At 38.3% G+C, this 23,696-nt stretch overlaps 1 protein-coding gene across 2 annotated transcripts in view; it reads right to left on the reverse strand.

The window, feature by feature from the left end:
• The window catches only part of LOC111539887 (microtubule-associated serine/threonine-protein kinase 4-like), a 392,884-nt gene that overhangs the window by 44,346 nt on the left and 324,842 nt on the right, over positions 1-23,696 (reverse strand). The window lies entirely within an intron of this gene.

Consider the following 23,696-nt stretch of genomic DNA (forward strand, 5'->3'; position numbering starts at 1 on the left):
AATGAGATACCATCTCACACCAGTTAGAATGGCAATCATTAAAAAATTAGGAAACAACAGGTGCTGGAGAGGCTGTGGAGAAACAGGAAGACTTCTACACTGTTGGTGGGACTGTAAACTAGTTCAACCATTGTGGAAAACAGTGTGGCAATTCCTCAAGGATCTAGAACTAGAAATACCATTTGACCCAGCCATCCCATTACTGGGTATATACCCAAAGGATTATAAATCATGCTGCTATAAAGACACATGCACACGTATGTTTATTGCAGCACTATTCACAATAGCAAGGACTTGGAATCAACCCAAATGTCCATCAGTGACAGACTGGATTAAGAAAATGTGGCACATATACATCATGGAATTTTACGCAGCCATAAAAAAGGATGAGTTCGTGTCCTTTGTAGGGACATGGATGCAGCTGGAAACCATCATTCTCAGCAAACTATCGCAAGAACAAAAAACCAAATACCGCATGTTCTCACTCATAGGTGGGAATTGAACCATGAGATCAGTTTGACACAGGAAGGGGAACATCACACACCAGGTCCTATTGTGGGGAGGAGAGAGGGGGAGGGATAGCATTAGGAGATATACCTAATGTAAATAACGAGTTAAAGGGTGCAGTACACCAACATGGCACATGTATACATATGTAACAAACCTGCACGTTGTGCACATGTACCCTAGAACTTAAAGTATAATAAATAAATAAATAAACAAATAAATAAATAGCTTGCCCCCCCCCCAAAAAAAAAACAAAAAAGAAAGCAAACAAGAGCTATTTAGGCTCCTGAGACTTCCCTGCACTTACTGCTTGCTTAAAAAAAAAAAAAAATTAACTTTATAAAATGGGGAAGCACCTTTAAAATATTCTTTTATCTCAGTGTCTTGTTTAACATCCTGTATGCTAAACACAATGAGAACATGAATTTTTGCTAGAAACACTAACCATTGCTTCCATTTATAAATGGTTGACTGGGCTAGCACCCAATGTGCATTATTATATTTAATTCAGTGAGGTAGATACCATTATCAACCTCATTTCACTGGTAATGAAATTAAGACGTAGAAGGGATATTTAACTTTTCTAATATTAAGTGGGGTGATAAGAGGTAGAATGGAGATTGCCAGTGCTATGGTTTGAATGTTTGCGTTTCACCAAAACCCTACCCCCCAATATGATGGTATTTGGAAAGGGAAGGTGATTAGGTCATGCGGCAGGACCCTCATAAATGGCATCAGTACCTAATAAAAGAGGACCCAGAGAGCTGCCACGCCACTTTCTACCTACAGCCATATGAAGAAGACACAGCAAGAAGCTGGCCATCTATGAACAGGAAAGAGCCCCTCACCAGAATCTTCCAGCATCTTGACATTGGACTTCTCAGTCACCAGAAATGTAACAAATACATTTCTGTTTATAAGCCACTCAGCTTATATATTTTGTTATACCTGCCTGAATGGACTAAGAAAGTCAACTTCCAAAGACAAAATAAGTAATTCTTATGTTACACTATCATTCCTGATACAACTACTCTTATTTAAACATTGGAAGCATGACAAAGATTATGGTTACTTTATCATGACAGGAAGATATCAATCAACATTTTTGTACACACGTATGCCAATAATCAAACAGTTTTAGATCTGCAAGGGTACAGCATGCTCACTCTCTCTCACTTTCACCCACATTCTCATACCAGCATCAACAGAGTGATATTTCACACTGCATGACAGCCACTAGCTAATTATACCTAAATAATTTTTAAATTTGCAAGTCGGACAAAGGTTATATTAATTAATTTTTAAGCATAAAGTAACCTGATATAATTAATCCAAGACCAAGAAGGTGGTCATGAAGAAATCTAACTGGGATTCCCCAACAGCTTTTGTCATCAAGCAAAATTACCATAGGTAACTATCAGAAACATGCACATAAAAACATGTATCACAGTCTGGAATACAGAACATAATAACTATATGCTTATCAATGTTGTTTAGAATATGTTGTGAAAGCTAATCTTTTATCACCTTATATAGTCTTCCAGTATAATTTTCAGAACAGACATACCCAGCTTTATTGCGCTTTGCAGAAAATTGCATTATTTAACAAATTGAAGGTGTATAGCAACCCTGCATAGAGCAAATCTATCAGCACTATCTTTCCAACAGCATGTACTTACTTCATGCCTCTATGTCACATTTTGGTACTTCTTCCAATATTTCTACTGTTTTCATTATTATTACATCTTTTATGGTAATCTATGATCAACTGATCTTTGATGTTGTTATCATCACCATTTTGGGGCACCATAAACCGTGTCCATATAAGACAATGAACTTAACTGATAATTGTTGTATGTGTTCTGACTGTTTGATTGACCAGCCATTCCTCGACCTCTTTCCTTCTCCATGGGCCTCTCTGTTTCCTGAGACACCACAATATTAAATTTGGCCACTTAGTAACCCTACAATGGCTTCTAAGTGTTCAAGTGAAAATGGAAGGGACACACATCTCTAATTTTCAATCAAAAGCTAAAAACGATTATGTTTCATGAGGAAGGCATGTCAAAAGCCAAGACAGATGGAAAGCTAGACCTTCTGCACCAAACAGTAGCCAAGTTGTAAATGCAAAGGAAAAGTTCTTTAAGGAAATTAAAAGTGTTACTCCAGTGAACACAGAAACGATAAGAAAGTAAAACAGCCTTCTTGCTGATATGAAGAAAATTTTGGTGGTCTAAATAGAGGATTATACCAGCCACAACATTTCCTTAAGCCAAAGCCTAACCTAGAGCAAAGTCTTAACTCTCTTCAATTCTATGAGAGCCAAGAGGGGTGAGGAAGCTGCAGAAGATGGAAGCTAGCAGAGGTTTAAGGAAAGAAGCCATCTCCATACCATAAAAGTGCAAGGAGAAGCAGCAAGTGCTGATGTAGAAGCTGCAGCAAGTTATCCAGATCTAGCTACACTAAACAACAGATTACAATATAGACAATACAGCCTTCTGGGACTTTCATAGCTAGAGAGGAGAAGTCAATGCCTGACTTCAAAGCTTCAAAGGACAGCCTGACTCCCTCTTTAGGAACTAATGCATCTAGTAACTTTAAGTTGATGCCAATGCTCATTTACCATTCTGAAAATCCCAAGGCCCTTCAAAATTATGGTAAATATGCTCTGCCTGTGCTGTATACATAGAGCAACAAAGCCTAGATGACAGCATATCTGTTCACAGCACAGTTTATGAAATATTTTAGGCTCACTGTTGAGACCTAGTGCTCAGCAAAAAAGGTTCCTCTCGAGGTATTACTGCTCTTTGGCAATGTACCTTGTAACCCAAGAGCTCTGTTGAAGATGTACAAAGAAATTGATGTTGTTTTCATGCCTTCTAACAAAACATCCACTCTGCAACCCATGGATTAAGGAGTAATTCTGACTTCCAAGTTGGGTTATTTAAGAAATATTTTTCCTAAGTCTATGGCAGCTATAATGATTGCTCTAATGAATCTGGGCAAAGTACATTGAAAACCTTCTAAAAAGGTCATAAAAAGAGGTCAAAATAGCAACCTAAACAGAAGTGTGGAATAAGTTGATTCCAACTCTCACAGATGACTGGGAGAGATTCAAGACTTCAGTGAAAAAACGAACTGCAGATATAGTAGAAATAGAAAGAAAATTACAATTAGAAATGGAGCCTGAAGATGGGACTGAATTGTTAAATTTTAATGATAAAACTTGAACAGATGAAGAGTTGCTTCTTATGGATGAGAAAGAAAGTTATTTCTGGAGGTAGAATTTACTCCTAATGAAGACGCTGTAAACACTGTTGAAATAAAACCAAAGGATTTAGAATATTACATAAACTTAGTTGATAAAGCAATAGCAGGGTTTGAGAAGATTGACTCCAATTTTGAAAGAAATTCTACTGTGGATAAAATGCTACCAAATAGCATTGACTGCTACAGATAATCTTTTGTGAAAGAAAGAGTCCATTGCTGTGGCAACCTCATTGTTGAATTATTTCAAGAAATTGGCACAGTCACCCCAACCTTCAGTAACCACTACCCTGATGAATTAACAGCCATCAACATCAAGGCAAGAGCCTCCATCAGCAAAAAGATTATGACTCGCTGAAGGCTAAATATATACTTATGAGACAGGGTCTTGCTCTGTTGCTCAGACTGAAGGGTAGGAGCGTGATCATAGCTCATTGCAGCCTTCTAGTCCTAGGCTCAAGGTATCCTCCTGCCCTAGACTACTGTGTAGCTGGGATTGCAGGTATGAGCCACCAAAGCCTGGCTAATATACACTGTTTTTGTAGACAGAATGCTAGTGCACACTTAATAGACTACAGTATAGTATACACATAACTTTTATATGCACTAGGAAATCAAAAAAGTTGTGTGCTGGTTTATTGTGATATTCATTTTATTGCAGTCACTTTACTGCAGTGGTCTGGGGGAAAAAAAAAACCAACAATATCTCTGAGGTATCTTGTATACAAATAAATCCAGATTTTTATTGTAAAATAAAACAGTATATTCATCACAAATGTTATATCGATCTAGAAAATTTATCTGTAACAGAAATGACAAAAGATTATTACCTCAGAAAAAAATTACAAATTGATACAAATGACCCCAGATACATAATGGCAAAATATGAATTGGTATTTCTCAGAAAAGAACACCTAACTAGTAAAATACAATGAAAAGGTAAAATGTTGTTACTGAGTGAAATTCAAATTAACAATGAGATATCACTTTACATAGAAACTGGCAAAATATAAATATTGTTAAAATACATATTTTTGGCAAGGATATGGAAAAAGATGGTCCTTCGCAAACAGTTTGCAAGTGGAATACATTTATATATTATTTCCTCTCTGGTTCAGTTTGATTATTTTCTATTTACCTGTTTTCCAGTTTACTAATCCTGTCTTCCACTATGTTTAATCAACTGTTAAACCCATCCAGAGAGTTCTTAATTTCAGATATTATGCTTTTTAGTTTTCTGTTTCTCTCTTCACAAATTTCAATTCTCTGATGAAATTTTCCAAATTTCCATCTGTTTTTCCTTTACATATTTTGTTAACTGATTAATATAAGTTAACATTAATTATGTATTTTTAAGTCCATATGTTCTAACTCCAATCTCTGAAGCAAAATTGCAAATGCACATTATATTGTCTGTCTACTGTCTTTTGGTCACATATTTTTGTCTTTTAGAATATCTATAACTTTTAATTATCAGGTATTGTACTAAAAAATTGAAAAGGCTCTAGATCAGTGTTCCCCAACCTTTATTTTTTCACTGTTATCTCCGTAAAGAACTCTATTAGACTTTTTGTTACTAATTTCCCCAACCTGCCAGTTGTATCTGTTTATATGTTGTGGGTTTTTGAAGGTCCACAAATCACTGTAACATTTAATATTTGTTTCACACTGGAGGAACTAATCTTGTACCTACTGAGAACACATGCTCTAAAGGATGTTATTTTCTACAAGAGGGTGTTAGTCTTCCTCATATAGGCAGATAGAGAATTAATCACCTTAGTGCAATCATGGCTGAGCTGAGTCAAGGCTGGTTATGGTTTAGGTATAATTTGGTGTATCTCAGACTCGGCCGTGTTCCCAGGGTGAAGGTCCCCCTGGGTTTTCAATGGACAGCCTGGGGGCCTTTGCCAAACTCTTCTTTAACCTCATGAATAGAACACAATCATTATCATTATAAAGCCAATAAGACAGTGTTCTTCTGATTAAAAGACATAGGTCCATTAAATTCAGGCAATTTTTTCTTATCTTGAAACCATTTTCCTTTCTGGATAGCAAGAAGCTTTCACTTAAATATGAACAAGGCACCATGTGACAAAATTACCATGTAACTAAAAACAAATTTTCAGTTATACGGCATTTAAAATTTTAATATTTCGTATACTAGAGAGCATATTTTACACTAACAGTCTAGATTTATCTTAATAAGGCACTAAAAGTATTATAAGAAAAAACCATCTACCATAATCATTATGTAATGCTGATTTGGAATAAGAGTCAATGCAATATGACAGTTCTAAAAGAGGTAAACATATTGAAAAAGAAGAAAAATGATCATTATTTGCACATAATTTTATATCTAGAAAACCAAACAGACTCAATTGAAAAACTATTGGAATTAATATATATAAAAATTAAGTGCCCTGAATGGATCCCATAGAAAAACATAAAATTCCAATTTTGCTACCAATGACAACAAGAAAAGATGATATAAAAGAAGAAACTATTAACATAAAAACAAAGCTAAAATAAAAAGTATAACCATAAAAAAAAATGGGTTAACTACAAGGGGGAACAAAACACTTTAGAAAGAGAAACTAATACCAGTGTCATTAGACTGAAAATAAAAAATGTTTCTGGAAGAAAAAATTAGATGCCACAGGATGACACTTTCTCCTAAATAAAATGTATACTTTTAATATGCGCCTTAGGGAAATACAGTATGGAAGGAGAAGCTCAACCATGATTCTAACTTATCTAGAAAAAAATGAATACTTGAAAAAAACGAGTAGATTAACGTACTACATAAAAACCTGTAAAAGAAGAGCAAATATAGAAACATATGTCAACCCTTGTTCAAAATTATGTAGTAATGGCTAAAGAAAATACAGATCACTAAACCTGAAAGAATTTCTGTGAGGAGAGGAGGATTACTAAGTAATTGGAGGATAAAGTGGTTAGCAAAAGGGGAAGAAAATGTTATCCTACTATGCACCAAAATAAATGCCCAATCCATTAGACCACTAACATTTGTTCCAGGCCTACTAGGTGCCATATACTTTTAGGTCTTGGAGATTCAAAGATGGGAATACAGTCTGGTAGTGCAATAAATGAAGCAGTACATATGAGCGTGCACTGAGGTACCCCTTAGCCCTTCCGGTGAGAGGGATTTTGTTCTCCTAATTTAAATGAGTACTTAAGAAGTTTAGAAGGGGCCATGTCTGTCCTGTTCACTGTGCCTCCCCAATATTTTTCACACTTAAATGTACAGTGCTTGACATACAGTAGGGGTTCAAAGATTTATTAAATAGTAAAGTACCGTAAGTGCTTTAAAAATAACATGAGGGCCTCTCTGTGTTTCCCATAGTAAAGCCTGGATTCTTGTCCTTCCACCTCCAATGAGTGAAAGCTTACTGGAATTTGTCCACTGCAGAGTGATTAAAGAGAAAGAAAGCAGTGGGAGATGTAATTAAAGCTGCCCTGTGGTGAGGAGGAGAGAGGGTATTCAGGCGAAAGCGTTGAGTAATTAAGAAATGGGTATAAGAGCTTCTGAGTAGCAGAGAAGATATTGCTAAAGATAAAGAGCATATAAGTGAGGTCCCAGACACATCAGTCTCAGGACTTTCTAAAAGCAAGGATTTGGGCCGCATAAGGAGTTCAGCACTGAAGGTTATCTAAGAAAAAGATGACGCTGGGAAAAGAAATTTTAAAAAGACTTTTTCATTGATTTGTAATTTGAAGTCATTTTCATTGTTATTTAACATACCCACATTAAGGTTAATATTCGTCAGGAACTGTTTCAGGTGCATTCACAAACATCACTTCATTTAATCATTGTAACAACCCATGATAAGCATGCCATTATGACTATCTCCATAGCACAGGTGAAGACAGGAAGGACCAGAGATGTTAAGTAACTTGTCCAAGATCATGCAACTATTACATGGCAAAGCCAGGAATTAAACTCAGACTGTTATAAATATGTTCCCATTGATAGAGTCCATTTGAAACACATGACCCTGCCCAACGCAAATTCACACTTTCTCGTTTTGAAACCAGAATAACACAAAGACAAGAAAACAGGGGAACTATCAAAGAAGTGATAAAGACTGGAGCTTGGATCCTCTGTCAGTTAATAGCTTTGAGACCCCGGGCAGGCTAAATAATCATTCTGGGCCTTGGTGTTCACATCAGTTAAGTGGAGACAATGCAACCTGACTTTAGAATTAAAGACTTGGGGCCGGGCGCGGTGGCTCATGCCTGTAATCCCAGCACTTTGGGAAGCAGAGGTAGGTGGATCATTTGAGGTCAGGAGTTCGAGACCAGCCTGGCTAACATGATGAAACCTCGTCTCTACTAAAAATACAAAAATTAGCCAGGCGTGGTGGCACACATCTGTAATCGTAGCTACTCAGGAGGCTGAGGCAGAAGAATTGCTTGAACCCGGGAGGCAGAGGTTGCAGTGAGCTGAGATCATGCCACCGCACTCCAGCCTGGGCAACAGGACGAGACTGTCAAAAAAAAAAAAAAAAGAAAGGAAAGGAAGGGAAGGGAAAGGAAAGGGGAAAAAGGAAGAAGAAGAAAGAAAGACTCAGGGAGAAAAGTGTCTATGGAGAAGCATTTGACAACTGAGGAGCACAAAGTTAGAACAATGGTGGCAAATGCAGCTACAACTGCTTTGGCAGTAAGTGGCACACTGAGTACGGAGCTGACAAAGCTTCCCTTAGGCTTCCCTGTACAGAAAAGGAAAAAAGGACACACTAGAACGATAGCTGAGGGAATTTAAAGGAGGGATAACCAGGCTGGAAAAGGGCAAAAGGGCAGATTCAGAGGGTAGTAATGAGGTTGCAAGGTTCCAATGTAATTGGCCTCCATTAGTACCCTAGAAGATGGTAATTACTCTCATAAAAAAGCTAATGATAATACACCACCTTCTATGCTAAAAACATCATACCACATAGTATCAAAATCTAATGACTAACCGCAAGTTGAGAAATGGGGATGCCTGTCTCAGAGCTTTACTTGTGTTCTTTGTATGTGAAATGAATTCAAAGAGTCGTCACTGGGAATATTTTTCTTGTAGTACTGGTAGTGGCATTAGGAGTCAGCAAACATCCACTGGTGCCAAGCGTAAGCCAAGGACTGTGAAAAGCATTTTTGATACATTCTCTCACGAAAGCCTCAGATTGGTCCTATTTCCACCATTCCCATTTTAGCAGAGGCAAAGTCATACAGCAGCTAAGTGGCAGAACTAGATTGGAAGACAGCCTTATCTCCTGAAAAAACACTGTGGACATGATCCTAACTATAGTAATTATCGCTTTCAAATGCATATATCTTTGGGAAACGTATTTACAGAAATTATAGAATCACCCAGTAAAGAGTTCCATGTTACCACTGATGGCAGAGACCTTTTTACTCATCAGAGCTTGTGGTTTGACAACATTCTCTGCCATCTCACCCTCTGAATTCCTCCTTTGCTGCCAGGTTAGTTTACCTGTAGCAGATGAGACAGCTAAGAGCAAGGCTGGGTTTAGACAAAGAGACAGCCAAAGCCAAATACCAAAAAATGCAAAGCTTAGGTTTATGCAGTTAATCCACTAAAAGTAATTTGCACCAATTCTTACTCCTTAGTGTATGTTATGCCAGTCTTCCTCAAACTGCAATCTGAAAAAAAATTTTCAGGGATATATTAATACTTAATATATTTTAAAAATTTTTGTTGCCATGTCATTAGCAGTCTTACAAAACAGGAAATGTATGATTACTATCCTTTAATTTCAGACTGCCCCATGATTTCAATGTCATATTTCATATGTACTAATAATCAAGTTGGCTAAATATTGCTGCTTCAATTTTCCTGAGCTAATGAGAAAAGATCAGAGGTCTAATATACAAATGAAGTGAGGACCAAATGATATTATGGAATATCATGGAATCGTCACTAAAGGCTTTGTATCAGAAAAGTTATAGGAGAATTGAGATTGCCTATGATAAATATACCAACTCAAAAAAATAAAATAAAATAAAGGAAGCCTCTGCTAGAATAGTCAATAGTATATTCATATTGTAAAAAATATACTATTGTAAAAAATAGTATATTCATATTGTAAAGAAAGTCAATAGTATATTCATATAGTATAATCATATTGTAAAGGGTGATTTAGTCTCAGCAGAGTATCACATTAATATGCAATATTAAATTCATATTGTTACTTTACATGCTTTTTTGCAATTATGTTGTATTTATTTTAAATTGCTTTAGCAGAAAAACTGTTAAACACAGAAGTTTATATCTGACTTTTTTCTTTATAAACAAAGTAGCATTACTATCAGGTGTGGTGGCTCACATCTGTAATCCCAGCTACTCAGGAGGCTGAGGTTGGAGGATCACTTGAAGCCAGGAGTTCGAGACCACCCAGGGCAACACAGCAAGACATCATCTCAAAAAAATAAATAAAAGCAAAAAAAAGTATCATTAAAATAACAACTATTTAAGTCAATATTGTGGGTATGAAGTTTTTTCTTTTAAAGACATTCATACATTATTTAAATTAGAAGAATACCTCTAAATATAAAGACAAACTACTACCACTTGGCTTGGGAAGCGCCGAACTCAGCAATCTCCACATGCGGCCACTTTGCCATTAGGTACTCCATAATGAACAAGTGTCAGGCAGATCACGGTACCACAAGAAGCCTAAGATTTAGGGAGAGGGAGAAGGTCCATGAGAGAGCAACATGCACACATGTTGATAGACAATTTCAGGGAATTCACAGACTCCAGAAAGCTATCCACTGATTCCAGGATAAGAATACCCAAACAAGATAGAATAAGAATAGTCTGTAAGAGGTGCATTATTTAATTAATAAGGAGAAGATGATGGCATGCAATCAAGAGAAAAATAAGTTGGGACCAAAAATAATTTTTTTCTGCAGCAGTAAAAGAATGTGGAACAATTATTAATAGGTTTTGCTGATGGAAGCTTAAACACATGTATCTGCAATTCCAGATCTCACAATCTCACTTCCAGTGAGTCAAATTATGAAAATAGTTCATCAACACTGAAATATTTACTAGCGATTTTTGCATATAAAAGGGGCATACAAGTGCAATGAAGGCATATGGAGTTTATCACAACTATAAGTACTTAGTTTACTTCAGTTAAAGAGATATGAACAGAATCTATGGTAGACTAAATGTAGTAAAAAATAATAAACTTGAGATATGCAAAAGTCAGGTGTTGAAGAGCAAAAAATCTCTGGTTTCCCAATGGCTATGGGTTTCAAAATATGATTCTTATTTAAGTGAGAATTAAAGACTATAACTATGAGGAGATTAGAAATAATTATGAAAAGCTATGTTTACTAGATGCCAAAGAACCACTAAATAATATTTTGAAAGCCCCAACACAATGTTTTGTTGAGACTTATTTTCACCAAGTACAGACTTTAGATGAATAAAAGGATTTAATTGTGAAATTTCATGGTTTGTCAGAGAAAATATCAGGTTTCATTCTATCAAAGACTAATAGAAAAATCATAATAAAAACTGTGTAAATTATTTACATAGCTTAAGTAGATATCAAAGATTGCAGACATGCTCTGAGGAACAGAACCAATCATCAACCCATGACCCACGCATAGCTAATTACCAACCCCAATATGGAGAAAACTTTCATCACCTCTTCAGTCTGTAATGCAGCTTTCAGATCAAGGTTTCATCATTTCTGGCCTTAAATAAGAATCAGCCATGCAAGGAATTTAATTCAAAGCATAAACACAATTTCAACACGCGTTTATGTTATATCGTTTTTTCTCTACTTGTCCCTTTTTATTTTCATGAGCAACAAACTGTGTTATTTCTTGAAATATACAACCTGTGGGGTAGCCTTGAGATCTCAGTCACCTCCACTTCCAAAATCACATGTTATTCAGCTAAAATAAACTAAAGAAACTGGAGTCTTCTTTGGAAAAGCCATCTTAGGAATTTACTGTTTGAGTAAGTAAACTAGAAGATAAAACAAGGCATTCCTTTATAGGACTGAATCCCCCTCTCCATGCCCAATAATTCCCAATGAAAAGGCCAACCTCATATAAACTGATAAGGTTTTGGAATGTTTCTGATAATGGTGACAGACCTGATGAAGACTTTTTACCTACTCATCTCCAGAAACCTCTCAAATAATTCAAATCACAGTTTGACAAACAGATTATGTATAAAAAGCCCTCATTAAGATTTTATGTAGAGCAATTCAGAAGGGATAGTTCACTGAAGGAGGAAGTCAATGTGATGTTTCTTACCAGCTAAGCTATTGAAGATATACTCCATACCACTCCTCCTCACCCCTGAAAAAATGAAACTGGATACGAACTATAATTTCCTGAAGATAACATGGTTTCAGGGCTCCTTCCATGTACTTTTAAAGCTTTGGTGAGACCATGCTACGGGATTACCAGGTGTCAGTATTATTCTGGTTGTAATTTCAGTGGGAAACTATTATCGTCCTGTATTGGGGAATTGGATGCTATTTTCTCCTTTTTTTTTTTTTTAATACCGTGTACTAATATATACGTGCCTTTCAGGCAACAACGCTGTCTTCAATATGAACTAAATATTTTTTGTGATGGAGGCCAGGTATTGCATGAATAAAGAAAACACCATTTCCAAACTTTCTAGATTGCCATGGAAAAACTAGACATCAATAAATGAAATCCTACGTAATGTCTAGCTCAATCTTGTTTCATCAGCAAGTGACAAATATAATAACTTCAACAGAAATAAATTAAGAAAACTGTTAGAATCAGAGTTGGCTCGGCTCCTTTCACCAACCTCATTGCAACATCTCTCCCTCCCAAAAAAAGATACAGAAAGAAGAGATTTCCACAAATCCAGTACAGAAATTTCACCCTCACAACAAAGAATTAGGTTCCTCATAAGCACCAAGAAAAGTAAACTCACAATTGAAAAAATTAATAGCTTGAGGGAAAAACAGGGTACTAGGACCTGCGATTAGAAATAAACCTTTAGAAAACCCTTGTAAATGTCTGAAACTCCATAAAAATAAGTATAAACACATTCAGTGAGAAAATATGTCATTTTATATACTCAGGTAAGTATAAATGGATAGCATGAATTGCATTCTCAGTTCCCCAAGCAGTAGATACTACTTAGGGTCTCATATCATTGTGACTTTAGAATGAGACGCTTAGAAACTGACTTGGCCTTGTTACAGATAAAATAAGTTCTCAGAAGCTATATTTCCCCTAAATCTGGTCCTCCATGAAAATCTTCATCTCTGAGGGTTGGTTGTAAATCCAAAGGCGCAGGGAAACATGAATCATTCAAGACAGACAAAGAAGCTTTATAGGAACCTTTATTTACCCTCCACAGCTGGAAGGAGAGTGGATACCCTCCACAGGACCAAGCTCAGTTCTGCCACAACAATTCTATCCATCTCTGCTTCTCCTTCCTCAAAGGTCCAGCACTGTGTGATCTAAAGCAGGCACACCCATCCTTATTTCCTCTCAATCCACGATGTTCTATCAGAGAATGGTTCAGTTGCTGCAAGACAGTGAACCCAGATAGAATGGTATAAAGGCAGCTCTCTACTTTCCTGCTTCATACATTCCTGAAAGCATGTCAAAGGGTCAAATATGTATTGTCAGGGAAGTTTTTATTCCTTGAGACATAAAACATTTCAAACTTCCTAATTCTTCCTCATATACTCAGTGATATACTTCTGATCTGTCCACATCCTTTACCTTTGTTCTTCTCATTCACAATCATATACACACACCACCGGCCCAAATACAATGAATGTCTTATTGAAGCTAAAGATTAGACCTTTTTGGAAAGCCAGATAATTTCCCTGTGGTATCAGCTCCATTTAGTTTACGGGAACTACACTTTTTACCAGATAATCAGCACATACTTCTGTTTTCTACTTACCTTTCTGAAACAACAGTAAAAAGCAATGAAGTACTCAAAACAGTGTTTTACTGCCAAAATGTTGTTGCTGCTGTAACTCAATGTGAGCTAGCAGAAAATGGTAATGGCCAACACCATCTATGGTACTAGATAAAAGTGAAATTTGATGAAACAAGGAAGTAGCTCAAGGGGGTACAGTTTCAGTCTTCTCTTCGTGCTCACATTCAAGATGCTTTGGGGAAAAGATACCATGGCACACAGCAGACCTGTTGTTCCTAAGGTCTTGGAAAGCAATTTTCTTTTCTTCATTCCACTTGGTTGACCTTTCTTTTTGAACATACTATATCCTTTACAGGATAGTGATTGGGGTTCCTATGGAAAGGGTCTCTCTATGGGTTAGAATTAGCTGCGGCTGCAGATAACTGGGAAGTCAAATAAGTGATTAAGCAAAATAGCTTATTGCTTCATTAGGTAAAAGAATTTCAGAAGCAGAGGTGGTTTGGTAGCTACCAAATCATCAGACTCAAGCTACTTCTACCTTGCAGTTCCATCATCCTTAGCATGTAGAGTCCACCCTCATGTTTATTTCATGGACCAATATGGCTGCTGGAGCTCTGGCCAATATGAATTCATTCCAGATAAAGGAGAAAAGGAAAACGGTCCCCACCTTTAAAGGTCTATCCCTTGAATTTAATTCCCTCTGCTTACATCTCATCAGCCAGAATGTAGTAACATAACTGTATCTAGCTGTGGGAGAGGGAGGCTGATAGGTATATCCTTTTAGCTGAAAACATCACCGGCCTGATAAAAGCAGAGTTTTATCATTAAGGCAAAGGGGAAGTACAGTGCGATGGTTAATTTTAGGTGTCAACTTGACTGGATTAAGAAACATCTGGAGGCCCGGGCGCGGTGGCTCAAGCCTGTAATCCCAGCACTTTGGGAGGCCGAGACGGGCGGATCACGAGGTCAGGAGATCGAGACCATCCTGGCTAACACGGTGAAACCCCGTCTCTACTAAAAAATACAAAAAGCTAGCCGGGCGAGGTGGCGGGTGTCTGTAGTCCCAGCTACTCGGGAGGCTGAGGCAGGAGAATGGCGTAAACCCGGGGGGCGGAGCTTGCAGTGAGCTGAGATCCGGCCACTGCACTCCAGCCCGGGCGACAGAGCGAGACTCCGTCTCAAAAAAAAAAAAAAAAAAGAAACATCTGGAGAACTGGTAAAACATTATTTCTAAGTGTGTCTTTGCGGGTGTTTCCAGAGGAGACTGATTGACATGTGAGTCCATGAACTAAGTGAAGAAGACTTTTTCTCAATGTGGGCAGGCACTACCTAATCAGATGGTGGCCCAGATAGAACAAAAAAGACAGAGGAAAGGTGATTGTCTCCTCTCCATTTCCTAGAGGTGGGACATGTATCTTCTCCTGCCCTTGAACATCAGAGCTCCAGACTCTCCAGCCTTTGGAATCCAGGACTTACCCTAATGGCCCCCAAGGTTCTCAGGCCTTCTGCCTCAGACTGGTATTTACACCATTAGTTTCCCTGCATCTGAAGCTTTCAGATTTGTATTGTGCTGAACCATGATACTGTCATTCCAGGGTTTCTAGCTTGTAGACAGTTTGTTGTGGGACTTCTCAAGCTCCATAATCATGTAAACAGATTTCCCTAATCAATCCTCCCTTATCTATCCATCCATCCCCTACTGGTTCTCTCTGGAGAACACAGCTAATACACACAGACTCTGGGTTAGCTGATGCTTCTCTCAGTCACCCAGTCAGTTTTAATTCTGGGCCTGAGCATGATCTCCTCCACCTCAGGGGAATCACCATTCACCAAGGAGACACAACTACTGAGCGGGCAATGGCCTTCTAGCACAGAAGAGCACCCTTGCCCAGAGCGTCCCTCTGCATCTTTCCAGAAGCACTCAACATGGAAAAAGAATTCAGGCTGGCATGATCCCTAGTCCTCACCAACTCCTATTTCCCCAGCTAATCTCCACAACATACAAAGCTGTGCTCTGAAGGTGCATCTGTAAGTTTGAGAAACCAGACCACATTCTTAGAGAAACAATGTTATAAACAGCCGGGAGGTTTCTAGGTTTACCCACAAAGGCCAGTTTAACAGATAATGTAGTAGAGATGGTATTTATTTGCCATTATTGAAAGTGGGATTGTTTGGATTTTGATAAACTAGATTTTGCCTTAATGAGCTGTAGAGAAAAGCCCGGATCTAGCGTGAAAGAAACAATAGCAAAGAGCAACTTATCCCTCTTCCTGACTTTGTAATCTGGCAAATGCACCCTTCAACTGTCCTCTCCCCAACAAGTAATTTGTCTTATCCCTGTGTTTTTCCACACTCCTTTCACTGTCTATCAATGGGACTATGGACCCCATTCTGAAGAACTCAGTAAGGAAAGAGGAGACATCCCACAAACCACAACATGCTCAATTGGGCCATGACTGCTGGCAGGTGGAATCTGCCTTCTAGGATTGATCAGTAGGGATGGGAATGGAGGGGTATTATGCATTGAATTGTGCCTTTGGAAAGTTGTTGAGGTCCTAACACCTGGTACCTTTGAATTTGACCTTATTTGGAGATAGGGTCTTTGCTGATGATCAAGGTCAGATGGGGTCATTAGGGTGGACACTAAATCAATATAACTGTGTCCTTATAAAAAAGTGGAATTTTGACACAGGGATAGACATACCGACCAGAGAAATGCCATGTAAAGATAAAAGCAGAGATGGAGGTGATGCTTCTGCAAGCCAAGGAAAGCCAAAGATTGCCCACAAACCACCAGAAGCTAGGAGAGAGGCATGGAACAGGTTCTCCCTCATAGTCCTCAGTAGGAATCAAACCTGCAAACACTATGATCTCGGATTTCTAGCTTCTGGAATGTAAGATAATAAATTTCTATTGTTCAAGCCATGTGATTTGTGATACTTTGTCATGGCAGCCCTAGCCAACTGATACACAAGGCAGATGGAGCATCTTCGAGCACCTTTCTGGGTCCAGCACATTGCTTCCTTTCCTCTCAAGTGTCCGTCCACATCATTGCCCACTCTCTGTCTCCACCAAGTAATTTTCAAGCCCCTTTGGCCATCATCATTTATACACATGGGGCTCCAGCCATGCAGACTTCAGGGGTGTTTCCAGGAATATTCACTGGTTGAGAGTAAGCGGCAGGCACAGGGCCCCTCCATCCTGACAGGGATCATATACTACTATGAGCAAGAAAATGAGAAGTCAGATGCTGCTAAATTGGGTACCTAAATTTCAAAGCCTGCACATGTGATATTAACACCTGGATATGTAGCTGTCAAAGGCTTATGTAGAAATAGAAACCAACTGAGTGAAAGAACAGTACAAGTAAATAATTCCACATCTGGAGGTATTACAACTGCCCACTTCTGAGGATTCAACAAGACCAAATATCTCAGTGTATTCTATGGGTCACTGTCTCTTAAATGTAATTCTCTGCTTCCATAACATCTCTCTTTCTTTCCTTCTCCTGGCCATCTTGCCACAGGATCTGTCTGGAAGACATAGGAAACAGAAGAGGCTATAAGAGCTGGAGAAGAAAGCCAGACCCTTTAATGATAAAAGAGAACGGGAGGAAATCTCACTTCCATGCATATCCATTCTCCAGATTTTATTTTTTTTTAATTAAAAAACATAGGAAGGGAATCACATAATGAATACCTACCTACATATTAACTACCCAACTTGATAAATCATACATAAACACAGCTGAAGGCTCTGGAACTCTCTCTCATCTCAGTTCTCCTCTCTCCCCTCAGATGTAATCACTGATGTAAATTTGGTGATTATTCTCTAGCAGGTCTTTATACTTTTAGTACAAAGAAAACCCACCCAAAATGATGGTGCTCCTTGGCCACAGTCCTACTACTTTCATTTGTTTTAACTCTTTCCTTTTCTTCCTTCATATAGCAAAAAAAAAAAAAAAAAAAAAAACCCAAAAATAAAAAAACAACAACAAAATCAATGTATTCAAGCCATAGGAACAATGCTGTGTGTATGTGTATGTATGTGTATGTGTGTGTGTATATATATATATATATATATATATATATATATATATATATGTATAGAGAGAGAGAGAGAGAGAGAGTCTTGCTCTGTTGAGTGGAGCAGTCTCAGCTAACTGCAGCCTCTGCCTCCCAGGTTCAAGCAATTCTCCTGGCTCAGGCTCCCGCGTAACTGAGACTATCTACAGGTGCACGCCACCATGCCGGCTAGTTTTTGTATTTTTAGTAGAGATGGTGTTTCACCATATTTGAACTCCTGACCTCAGGTGATCGACCCAAATCGGCTTCCCAAAGTGCTGGGATTACAGGCATGAGCCACCGCACCCAGCCAGAACATAATTTAATTTTATTCCTATCAGCTGATATCTATTTTTCACCTGTATTATCTCACCATCACCACCACCAATGAGGCTGTGATATAAGGAATTCAAGCTAGACTAATGGAAAATAATTTGCATAGTTATCTATTTCTGGAACTCCTTAATTCATACCAGTAAATGGGAGCCTACATCACCTATGCCAAAATCTCTCCTTGACAAAAATCCCAAATGGATGGGAATTCAATTGTATTCCTTTATATAGAAGACTGGTAAAACATTAATCAGTAGTGAATCCATCACTCATCTGTTCTCATAAAAGACTTAAATGCAAAAGAAAAAAAAATGTACTAGGCTGGAAGCTCATTAAATGGAGGACTCAACATTCACTATTATATTTGGAGCATAGCATGTTCTTATTAAAAGTTGGAGCAATTTAATGTGGGAATTCAATAATTACTTGACCAATTAAAGGGTTAGTCAATGAGAGTGCTAGGCAGTAAGGGAGACACATGATTTAAAAATCACACAAAACAATATTCTATAAATATTTATGGAACACCTGTTACATGCTAGGCACAGTGCAGGGAACAAAACTCCTTACCCCTAGGGAGCCTCCCCTCCAGCAGGACAGTATATACAAACTTACATTAATGATATATCCTGAGGAACTCTGGGAAATCCTCCATGATCAATAAATCACTCTATAAATCATAACTTGGCTAAGAATGGCTACAGTGCTGGTTTCTGGGGAAATCTTATAAAGCCCCAAGTGTTAAAGCAAAACAAAGAAAATCTGTTATATTCCCTAAATGAATATAGCATCTCTGTTGACTACTGGAACTTATTAAATGTGTTGCTTAGAGTGATTTCCTGCACATAAAATGTAAAAGCTTTCTTGAACCTAAACAAATATCACCAACAGCTGAAGGAAAAATGTTACCTTTTGGAATTTCATAAAATGAATTATTGAAACTGAGGAAATGCCTCAGTACCCTAAACAACTATACATGACCACTAAAAACTGTCTAACACTTTGCTCTCCCGGCTGTTTCTGTTTAAAGATGCAGCAAATTTTGTGGGCAAGCAGAGCACTCAACTAATACACAACTGGTCAGTTACAGAAAGTACTTCCCACCTAGAAAGAAAACGCATGCCAAGAATCAATAATTATCAAATAAGAATTTAGAAAAAAAGTCTAAAAGCACATAGAAAAACATTTGTGCCAAGTATCCTACATGGTCAGATTATGGGTAAAAACTATCTTATTCTTCACATTTATGTATTTTTCTGCAATATAAATACTCAGAAAAAAATGATCCATGCTTTATGATCTAAGAATTTTCACAGTAAAATAAAATGTTATCCTGTTTCTTAAATGCTGAGACTGTAACACTGAAAGTACTTAAAGGGAAAATTATTTAGTGCATCAAAAGATGGAAGTAAAACTCAGTTCTCTGCTTTGTAAACTACCTTTTCCCTAAGTGATAAAATATGGGGTAATCTAAAATGCATTTTTTCTTCTCTGTATTTTCTAGTTTTTCTAAAATGACCACCTACATGATCAATTGAAATATTTATTTTCTACAAAGATCAACTAGTCCTATTAAAATATTATAAATTCTATATTTTTACTCGAAAGATAGACCACAATAATAGGGATACACATATCAGTTTATTCTCCAAAATAATTCTTGGGCATGCCTCCGGGTTAGAATTACTTCCCTCTTCAAAAGGATCCATAGAAGTTCAAAAAGGTCAAAATGTACAAACTCTTCTGAAATTGGCTATTTCAACTGAATAGACAGGTGCCAGGCCCTCTGCCTTTCCTACTTTGTAAGCAGATCAGTACCAAATCTGATGAGTCAGGGAGATGAGATGGCAGCAAGGAGAAAATGGAACAGCAAGGTGGCTTGGTTTTTAAAATCCTATCATATGTCATTCATTGAAGGATTAAAGGGTTTCCTGATGATGGAAAAGCAACTAAACCAGGGGCCACCTAACTCTTTTACGACAGGTTTTCAAAATGCATCTTAAGATGAGCTTTTTGCTCCTTCGGTCCTGAATGCCATTTCCCAATAATTGAATGACAGCTTATGAAGCCAGAGAACAATTTGCCGCATCTCTGAATCCCTTTATGTACAAGGCCAAGTTTCATCAACCCCCTTCTCCCCAAACGACTTGAAATATATGACTGTACTGTGAGGTTAAGGTCAGCAGGCAGGGTTACAAACACAGGCAGGATGATTTCTAGAGCAGCAACCAACAGGCAAGATCTCTGCAACCTCAAGAGTCATTTAGACTATACTGAGAAGGATGAGTTTGGCTACCCTTAGGTGTGAGACAGTGGAATCTAGGGGGTTACAGGAGGATGCAGATTTATGACCACAAAAAGCCAGGAAAAAGAGAACGTGATAGCCACAACCTCAGAAAGTTCTACCTACAGAAAGCACTTCCCTCACCAGTCAGTTGCATTATTTTGTTTTGTGGCAATTCTCTCAATGGCCAGCTAGACGTACTTTTTCAGCCCTCATGTTGAAGGCTTCTGTGACCAACACCTGTCTCAATTGTCTTCAGCTGACCCTTGAAGAGGGGAGAGTGAGATTCCCCAATATTAACGTATTCCCAGAGGACAATGCTTTCTGCCAGACTCACATTGGGTATGAAAGCCTTTCACTACCCAGCATTTCTTTTAATCAGTTATACTGCTTTTGCGCTCATTTTACAAAGCCAGCTGGCTTTGCAGACATTAATATAAGGACTATGAAAAACTCCACTTTTTATTGTGGCCCCACAATGGGGAGCAATCCACTTCAAAGTCTGTTGAGCTCACAGGATTCTGGTGCCGAAATAGATCGCTCAGATTTTTCATTGTTCAGGCTTCCAAGGAGACTGGCCATCTAGGAGATAAAAGAATTCTTCTGAAAGCACCATGTAAAAGAAAATATTTGTTCAGTCACAGTGCCCCCAACAAATGTGATCTTCTGCTCCACGGCTGGACGTCTGAGAAGATGAAAATGAAGGGGCCTTAACAGATACGGTGGAGACCTGGTCAGATAAATTGGAGGTTGGGGAACATGTGCTGCCCTAAATTGGAGAATGCTGAGGTGCTCTCCTTCCTGTGAATATCCTACTCATTCTTACAAAATGTTCCACACCTCAGGATGGCATTAAGAAGAAATCCTTTGATGTTTTTTTCACTACTGAATTCAACTGCAATTGTATTTAAAATATCTTTATTTTCCATTACTTTGACGGCTTCACTTTTGAAGTTTTCTATTCATACATCTCAATAGTCCTATCCCTTTCTAAGCAATAGTAAGCTGGCCTTTAACAAAGGCAACACTAGAAGAGACAGTATATATTTTTTGCAAGTAGTTATTTCATTCATTAGAATTTGTCATTTTTAGCAGAAATGACAGCAGAAAACGGAGAAGAGGGTGACATTTAAACATTTAGATGTATACAAGTATTGGGGGATTCGTAACTAGGGACCAAATTCAATGTGTCGCTTTAAAAGATAGTCTTTTGGCTGAGGCGGGAGAATGGAGTAAACCCGGGAGGCGGAGCTTGCAGTGAGCCCAGATCTGGCCACTGCACTCCAGCCTGGGCGACAGAGCAAGACTCCGTCTCAAAAAAAAAAAAAGATAGTCTTTTGACATGACTTAACCTGGAAGTTACATGCAGCTGGCAGTACATGTCACCAGCTCACAATAGGTTCCCAAAGGAAAGAGGCTGCTATTTCTCTTTAAGGCACAGAGAATAAGGGTCACTGACTACTGACCCAATGGCTTCATCTCAATAAATGGAGCAGTCTCAACTCATCTCTTAATAGCAAGAAGACATGATACCAGGGAAGACGAACACTCAGGTCACAATTACAGCTAATTTACAATTTCCACAGTGAGCCCAGAAACAGAGTGGGTCCGTATTCCAAAAGAACTGCATCCTCTCTTGGGATGCTACACTTTCCCACTGACAGAGCTGTTTAAAATTTCAGCAATATGGAAGTCCCGCAGAGGCACTGAATCTGCTGTGTCAGAAGTTTGCTACCTCCTGTGTGTGGGAGGCTTAACATACTCTACCAGTGGACTAAGGCAAAATAAAGATGAAAGACTGGTGGCATTCCATTCTGAGACAATTTAAGATGGTACCAAATACATGAAGGTATTATTGAATAAAGGCAGCATTTTCATGAGAAGATATTATTATTTAATTAGAACATTACATGAAGTTACATTTTACCTTGGCCATTTGTACACAAACTTTACAAGTCTTAAATTGATAATTAATGTAGGCAAAACATTAATCTTGATTCATTGTTTTCTTTTGAGATGGGGTCTCACTCTGTCACTCAGGCTGAAGTGCAGTGGAATGATCTAGGATCACTGCAACCTTTGCCTCCCAGACTCAAGCCATCCTCCCACCTCAGCCTCCTGAGTAGCTGGGATTACAGGCGTGCGGCCACCATACCAGCTAATTTTTTGTACTTTTTAGTAGAGATGAGGTTTCACCATGTTGGCCAGGCTCATCTCGAATTCCTGAGCTCGAGTGATTTGCCCAACTCAGCCTTCCAAAGTGCTGGGATTTCAGGTGTGAGCCACCGTGCCTGGCCGCACTTTTAATTTTTAGTTGTACTATTATTTCATCTTTTATAATGTCACATAAGGGTTTTATTTCAGTTTGATACAAATTAAGAATGCCTCTGACGAAGGTGGGCTGCAGTTTACCTCACCTCATTAGGTCCAGGAGTGATGTCTCCGGCCTTTACGGAGTGCTGCTTTGAACATGAGACCTGAAAATTTTTGGAGGTATATTATTGTTTTCTAGTCAGCACAGAATACTCATTTGCTTAGTATCCTTATGTCAGACTTAGGGACTCTAACCTAACCTTAGTTGATTCATTTAAATCAACATGCATGATATTTTTTTTAACCCAATGCTGCAGTTTTAGGGCAACCCCTCTGCCACTCCACCTTATTCTTCAAGTCATGTGAACATTATTTTATTATTCTAGTGCATCCCAACTTATCACTTTGTACCCTCTAATCATAAGTGGCTTTTTGGGCGTCCTAGTCTACTGCAGCTGCTGTGATTTTTCTGGCTTTGGGAATAATAAACTCCACAGTCACAGCACTGTCTGCGCACTCCAATCCTCACTCCAACCCCCAGGCTTTCTGGTTGTTTATGTTCACTTGTTTCACAAAAAAAGAAAAGTTCTCTATTCTAATGTAAACGACTCTATCTTCCAGAGTCATTAGAAATTAAGCAGCCCTGGAACAAATTCAAGGGTTAAATATAAGTATTACAAAAGAAAGATTTTCACGCCTGTAATCCCAGCACTTTGGGAGGCTGAGGTGGGTGGATCACCTGAGGTAGGGAGTTCGAGGCCAGCTTGACCAATACGGAGAAACCCCGTCTCTACTAAAAACACAAAAACTAGCCGGGTGTGGTGGTGCATGCCTGTAATCCCAGCTACTCGGGAGGCTGAGGCAAGAGAATTGCTTGAACTCGGAAGGCGGAGGTTGTGGTGAGCCAAGATCATGCCACTGCACTCCAGCCTGGGCAACAAGAGCAAAACTCCATCTCAAAAAGAAAAAAAAAAAAAAAAAAAAAAAAAAAAAAAAAAAA

Source organism: Piliocolobus tephrosceles, chromosome 4 (assembly GCF_002776525.5).
Source record: "Piliocolobus tephrosceles isolate RC106 chromosome 4, ASM277652v3, whole genome shotgun sequence".
NCBI lineage: Eukaryota > Metazoa > Chordata > Mammalia > Primates > Cercopithecidae > Piliocolobus > Piliocolobus tephrosceles.